Source organism: Cornus florida, unplaced genomic scaffold (assembly GCF_030987335.1).
Source record: "Cornus florida cultivar Cherokee Brave unplaced genomic scaffold, ASM3098733v1 CherokeeBrave_3.0.0_Hap2_Chr08, whole genome shotgun sequence".
NCBI lineage: Eukaryota > Viridiplantae > Streptophyta > Magnoliopsida > Cornales > Cornaceae > Cornus > Cornus florida.
In genome coordinates this window covers 20,788,124-20,796,441 of record NW_026775578.1, presented here as the reverse complement: position 1 = coordinate 20,796,441, position 8,318 = coordinate 20,788,124, and positions in this window count along the sequence as shown.

Sequence of the window (8,318 nt, the reverse complement as noted above, 5' to 3'; positions counted from 1 at the left end):
TTCATGTTTCAGTTATTAGTTTTATTTCAGTTCAGTTATTTCAGTTAGGATATTATTAGGGGTCCACAGTATAGATTTCCGAGTTGTAGTTTAAATAATTACTGATATTAGAGGATTGGAGGATCTTATTATGGGATTTTTAATTAATATTTATTTGAGAATTTTTAAATAAGGATTTATTATTTAGTTTCCTTCAGCTTATTATTTATTTATTATTCTTTTTGTATTCAAATGCTTGTTTAAATATTAATTATTTGATATCCCTTATATTTTGTGCTCGGACTTGATCACACGTGGCTTTAGAATAAAGGGGTGTCACAGTTGGTATCAGAGCACTCCAGGTTCAAGTGTCTCTAGGGATTTATCATTTTAAGGCTTCCGCGTAGCGTATTCTTTTATTTAGAGCCTAAGTTTAGGATTCATTGTATTCTTTTAGGATCCGCTTAAATCATACTGATGTCTGTCTTTTTATGTTAATAGAATGGTTAACGCTAGAAAAAGATGGGATAATCAGAGAAATTGGCAGCAAAAGGGAGCGGCACATAGGCATTAGGATTTCCTACGGCATCAGTAAATGGAGGAAGAACAGCAACTGCCTGGGTTTCTTGAGGAAGATGGTTAGTTGCGCATAGAACATAAGGAAGTCCAGTAGATTCGGGAGTTTCAAGATCGGGGCTACAATCAGGGCAGGGATCCAGAGTTTCTTCCCCATATAAATGACCTCACTGCTCGGGCTATAGAAGTAGGTATAGCAGCTGCACTTCGTAATCAGCCACAAGTTCAGCAGGCACCTATACCGGCACCGGTGGTTCAGACTGATCCTTGGGAGAAGGCTAGGAGTTCTTTAACAAAGGGGAGCCCACCTGAATTCTCAGGCTCCACCGATGCGAAAGCAGCTCACTAATGGAAAAAAGATATCGAGCGACATATTCGCATGGTTAAGTGCATAGAGGTTCAGAAGCAAAAGTTTGCTACTTTTAAGTTTATCGGAGATGCACTCCATGTGATACCCCTACATTTCCACGTGTAGGCTGGCCAGGCCCACACCCGAAAACATGGGAATATCAAAACAATTTAGTATTTAAATGAACACATAATACAAGAGGAATAAAAAGAATGAATAAATCGCTGAACGAAATTCTATTAATAAAAATAAAACCTTTTTTACAAAAAATAAATTCCCTGAATTTAAAAAAAATTCTGAAAAAGAATACAACTCGGGAATCCCATAAGTTAAGGACCCCTAAACCATAATCTAATCATCCACCAGTTTATATAAAACATCTAACAATAAATAATTATACTATTAAAGGTAGGCAAAATGAGTAGATGAATGACAGTCTCCCAGCTGCGGATCCTCAACATCGAGACTGGAATTTCTAATAACCTGAAAAATAAATCGTGGGTTAGACCCACGAGCAAGTTCCCTCTACCAAGTCTCTGAAAACCAATAAATAAAACATCTTTAACCAAAATCATCCTAATTAAAGTTTTAACCTTTAATATAAGATGCTACCAATATATATAAATACTTTTATATAAAACAGTAATCCTATCTATTAATAGGTTCACTAAATTGTTAAAACCATTCACCAACGATTAATTATTAATCATACCTAGACCAAATCCATCATTTATAATTTTCTTATAAAATAAACTCCAATCATCCTAATTCCATCCTAAACAGTAATTTAATCATTTAAATAATAAAATATAATTAAAAGAACATTATATTTAATTCCTAAAACCAATAATGATTAAAAGTATTTAAATCACACAGCCAATATTTAGGCTTTGACAAATCATTTATGTCACAACCAGTATTATTTTATTAATATGTATAAAATAATTCACTAACCTGTAAGTATTAGACTATTCTAACTTAAGAATATCTAATCCTAGTCCAATCTATACATGCAATGACCGTAGATGATATATTTTAATCATCTAACACATGACAATAATTACACTTTGGCAAATCAACCATGCCATTATAAATATATTTATTTATATACTCGCAATTCAACCATGCATCCTTTAAATATATTTATTTATACCTTTGGCAATTCAACCATGCCTCATCTAAGTATATTTATTTATACTTTTGGCAATTCAACCATGCCTCCTCTAAGTATATTTATTTATACTTTTGGCAATTCAACCATGCCTTCTCTAAGTATATTTATCTATACATTTGGCAATTCAACTATGCCTCCTCTAAATATATATATTTATACTAATAACCTAGCAACTCATCCATGCTTCCTATGTATGTATTTTTATTCATACAAATACCCAGGCAATATAATTACGCCTATGGCAACTCATCCATGTACAAATTGTAAGCTCAACAATAACTAATTTATACATAGACATCTCATGCAGATTATAAGCACATACTTAACTTAATAACCAGTTTAGTCAGATATATTAAATAAGAATAATAATCCTAATAATCTTAATTAACATACATATATTATATACACGTATATTATATAATATATACGTGTACAAATTCACCAGACCCCACAGGGCCTTTTCGGGACTCCAAACACCACCTCACGCGCCCCCACGCGCCGCCAAACGCGCCTAAAGCCTCTGCACGTGCCTCCACAAGCAGCCACGTGGCTTCACGCGTTCTCACGCGCTGCACACGCGCTTGATTACTCCTCTGGATGATGTGGTGTTCTCTGGTTGATTGGTACTCCTTGTTTTGTTGAGCTGAGTCACACTGGATCATTTACTTGTTGACTAGACCTTATCTACGGTCCATAGACGTGCATGCACCATGTCTCTATGTGCCGCGATGCACTAGATCAATCCAGCATCCATCCTCTACACCCAACGGTCCAGATCAGCTTGTGTGTCGCCTCCCATGCACACATCCACATTGGATTATTCCTTATTCATCAGGACCATCTAATGGTCCTGATTTGGGGCTCATCGTAGCACTATAAACCTTGCCGCACCAAATCGCCGCCCCTTAGTTGATTCGCCGATTTAAACCTAGTTGGAGGAAGAATGTAATACCCCGATATTTTAAAGGATTTATTAATTGAAATTAATTACTTTTATTTTGTTTTAAATGATTTAATTTGAATTAATTGTGTTTATTTAAATTTTAATTGATTTGTTTTATTGGTGCTTAGATTAATTGTTTTATTTATATTTCGTGAATTATTGTTATGATGATTGTGGTGTGTGTACTTAATTATTGATTGAATTATTAGCGTGTAGTTATGATGTGGCTTAGTTGTACATTCTTGTTTGTTTATATGGGTTATGTAATTAGTTGTTTTAATTTAAGTGTTTATTTAATTATTTTATTTATTTAAATTATTTGGACTGGGCTTAAGGGAGATTGGACCAAAGGACATGGTCTTGGACTTGGATGAAGCCTTGATGGGTTAATTAATGAAGGCCCAAGGTTATTGGATTATTTAAATGATCATTTTTGTTTATTTAATTATATATAAAAATAATAATTAAATAATAGGTGTTACGGAAAGATATATGTTTATGGATATATATATAGGATTTATGATTTAATTAACCGATGGTTAATTATAGGAGATATATATATATATATATATATATATAACATATATAATATATGTTTATATATATTATATTATTTAAATAGTATTAGTTTATTATTTTATTTGGTAGTCCTACTAGGAATAGGATTTAGGGTTTAATGGGTATAAATATACACATAAGGATTAGGGTTAAAAAGTTTACACATTAGAAAAATTAAGAGAGACAGAGAGAGAAGAAGAAGAGAAAATGGACAAGGAATAGGCCGGATTTGAGAAAGAGGATGCCGGAATTGGAGGAGGCAATCAAAGATTACAGCTTCGATTTCGTTTCGAAATCTTTAGGCAAATTCTTTTCTAACTCTCCTCTTAGGACCCATAAATTTATCACCTTGGGTGCCAGAGTTTTAGGTTAAAATCATTAATTAAGTCATGTTAGATCGAAATAATTAAAAACATAAATTATTATTTTTGATTTGTGGGTTTATCGGATTTTAAATATGTATATAGGTGTTGCATATATTTTAAAATTTAGTTATAGGTTTGATCTGTGACAAAAGGGTTAATTATGTTTTCCGGAATTTTTCTGTAAATTTTCTGGTTTTGGTTTATATTTTTCTGATAATTTTAGAATTATATATACAATTATTTATGTGTATAATTATATATATATATATACACTGTATACCGCTGGAGGCTACTCGGTTTAAATCGGCGCATCAACTAAGGGGCGGCGATTCGGTGCAGCAAGGTTTATAGTGCTACAGTGCGCCTCAAATCAGGACCATTAGATGGTCCTGATGAAAAGGAATAATCCAGTGTGGATGTGTGCATGGGAGGCAACACACAAGCTGATCTGAACCGTTGGGTGTAGAGGATGGATGCTGGATTGATCTAGTGTATCGCGGTACATAGAGACATGGTGCACGCACGTCTATGGACCGTAGATAAGGTCTAGTCAACAAGTAAATGATCCGGTGTGGCTCAGCTCAACAAAACAAGGAGTACCAATCAACCAGAGAACGCCACGTCATCTAGAGGAGTAATCAAGCCCGTGTACAGCGCGTGAGAGCGCGTGAAGCCACGTGGCTGCTTGTGGAGGCGCGTGCATAGGTGCGTTTGGCGGCGCGTGGGGGCGCGTGAGGTGGTGTTTGGAGTCCCGGAAAGGCCCTGTGGGGTCCGGTGAATTCCTAGATTTGAATATAAGCCTGTTAGGGTTGAAAATAACCACTAGAGGAGGTGTTCTTGGTATTATGAGAACCACAGAGTGTTACTACAAGGATTAGTAGTATTTATGTTGAGTAAATATAGTAATATATTATATTGTTATGAAAGGTGTGTATATATGTGTGTGTGTGTGTGTGTGTGTGTATATATATATATATATATATATATATATATATGTGTGTGTGTGTGTGTGTGTGTGTGTGTGTATGGTATTTGAATAATCGAAGATTATTAGGGAAGGATTTGTACACGTTATATTATATAATATACGTGTATATAATGGGTAGGGATCCATTCCTTATGTATGAGTGGGTAGGGATTAGTGTTGTGACCTAATCCGTCCCTCCACATGCCACCGTCCGATACCGGTGCATACATGCAAATGATTCATAAATAATGCAACATTTTATCAGCACATCAAATAAATCCATACAATCCATGTAGTTGATAACACAAAATTTAAACAGTTCATCAACTAATAATCTAGAATCCATCCATGTAATTAACGAGACAAAGTTTAATAGTTCATCAAGTTAAAATCCAGAATCCATTCATGTCATTGACAATTTAATTCATTTAATTGAAATTTCAACTAACTCATAGTACAGTTCAGTAGTTGACAACATTAACAATAGTAAAGTGTCAATTATAAATCAGAGAACGACAAACTATAACTCAGAAAATCCACAGTTCTAACCAATATTTGCTGGAACAGATAGCAACCTCCATTTAATTAATGAAACCTAATTTATTAGTTCCTTAATTAAAATCCAACCTATGCACAAATAAGGTCTAACAGACACATGACCCTATTCTGTACCCAACATAGTTTTCCAAACCATCCTCCAGTCATCTAAGTTGCTAAATTAAGTTTACACAACTAGATACTTTATAATCGCCAACAATGTGCGTCATTACTTAAAACTCCCACATTGTGAAAACCTTTAGCATATTAGAATAAATTATGCATTGTGAATCCTAATATAGCATAATATCATGTTTAGACACCATGCAATAGTCCGTTAAATTTTTAAAACAAGACTTAGCGAATTAGTCCTTCTTATCCGTTAGCAGCGTACAAAGTCGCAAATTTTTACCCTGTACCGTTGTATACTTCCCTACAGTTAATTTCATGAGTACTAAGATATTAATTTATTAGAAGTGGCTCTAATATAGCGTGGTGTAATGTTTGGAACCCATGTTCCAACTCTTTTAATTGCTAGACACAGTTTGAGCAATTAAACCTTTACCGTCCGTTATGTCCGTAAACAGTCTACGACTTGTCTTAGATTTTCCCACCATTTAATACCTTAGCATATAAATAAATTAATGCATCCTAGGGCTCTAATATTTCATGAATTAATATATAACTTCATCTGCCTAGCCCAAACACAACTCAGAAAAATCACTAACGAGCCAAACAACGCACAACCCACTCCAGTAAGTACATAGAATCACAGAGCCTGCTTTTAGAAACATAGAGCAGGCTCTAACCTGCATAGAGCCGGCTCCCATAACCCTTGGAGCTTGCTCTAATAGAGGGGGAGCTGGCTCTTTGCTTCCTATAGCCGGCTCTCTCTCTTTGAGAGCCTTCGTTCTGCTTCGTCCGGTTGTCGTCTGTGATTCCGGCGAAGTCCAGTGTCCTATTCCAGACCTTTTAAAGATTATTAGGGTTCCATTAAAGCTTTTAAACCCCTAAAAACTCCTCCTATTCCAGTGTGAACCAATTGACAAAAACTTAAACTACACACAACAGCTAATGCAAGAATAAGTTTAAACTTTAAAAAACACAGAACAGATTACCGAAATCATCTAGCATGCATAAAGTCCATTTTTAAACGTTTAATTAAGTTCCTGGAGTCTATATAAGATGCACAGAACACAAGTTTACAGGAGAGGAATAGACTGAAACTTGCCTTTAGGTTTCGGTTTGAAACCTTTCAACACCGTTGCTAAATTCTCCAATGAACTGTAGACTACCTGCAACTCTCCTACGGTTCCAGTTCTATCTTACCCTCAACCTCTTCCTTCCTCTGTGGTACACCCTCAGTCCATAGTTGAAAGCTTAATTGATTCGCCCAGTTTTCCCTCTGTGTTTTCCCTTCCAACCCACTCTGTTTTTCCTCTCAATACACTTTTACGTGAAAAAGGATTTGTCCCAACCCTAGCAGACTTATAAGAACATATATATATATAGCCATCCCAGGTTTAATTAAAACCTAACCTAAGTTGGCGTCCACACCATATAAAAATAAAACCCTAATCCTATATCAAATACAAGACCAAAAAAACAATTAATGTAAACAACTAACCAAATAAGTTATACAAAATGCACGTCAGTGATCATCAAATAATTAAATTAAAACAATCTCAATTCAACAATTAAATTAAATACACACAAATAGTAATAAATCAATTAGGCAAATAAAACAATTAAGCTAAACAAATAACAAATAAGTCCAATTATTAAATATAAAAAAATGAAATACCAATCAAAATTGAAAATTAAATTCCCATTTTATCCTTTTGAAAACTAGGGGTATTACACAGAATATAAGCAATAGTTCACACGTTTATCTCTTTTTGCCCCAGAGGAGGTAGATACCGAGGAGAAGAAATATGTTAGCTTAGTTAAGGGGCTTATGTGGTCCATTAAACGATCTATTACAAGTAATCCAGCCTACACTACTTATGCTCAGGTGGTAGAAGCTGCTCTACAGCAGTATCAGTTGACCGTAGACTTCAGACAGATTAGGGGTGAGAAACGGGGTGATAGAGACTCTGCTAATCAGTCAGCTGAGAAAGGGAATGGGAATAAACACCAACCTAATGATAAGGGCAGATTCCAAGGATAACAGTCTTGGAAGAAGTATAAGGGTGGTTTAGATGCTCACAGAGATGAGGCACCTATTCAGAGGCAGCAGAATAGGGGACCACATGCAGGACAGGGTCTGCCACATGCTAACCAACATAGGAGGAAATTTGGCACTTTCCATGGTAGTTGCTATACTTGTGGAGAGTTTGTTCACATTTTCAGGCAGTGTCCTAAAGTAGGACAGGGACAGGGTTAGCATGTGTAGCAGAGATAGAATGCACCATTACCTTTACCCGCTCCACAGATTCCATGGATTCAGGGACATATTTTTCCCATTTTAACAACACCACTACAGCCTCAGGGAAAAGCACTGCAACAGTTGCATTATGACAGGGTGTATAACTCCATGCCACAGGATGTTTAGGCGCCTTAGGCTGTTGAGGGTATGTTTCCTATTCATGGTAGATCTGATCATGTTTTATTTGATACGGGTGTTACACATTCATTTGTGTCTATTACTTTTGTTGCATTATATGGGATTACGACACGAGTGTGTAATAAACTTCATGGTATCTCTGCACCTTTAGGCGATACTGCCATTTTACATGAGAGTGATGGGCCTATGACACTAAATATTGGTAGACTTCGATTTCTAGCCAATCTATTGGTCTTGGACATGCACACTTATGACGTGATACTCGTGATGGATTGGTTAGCTCACTACCATGCCCAAGTTAACT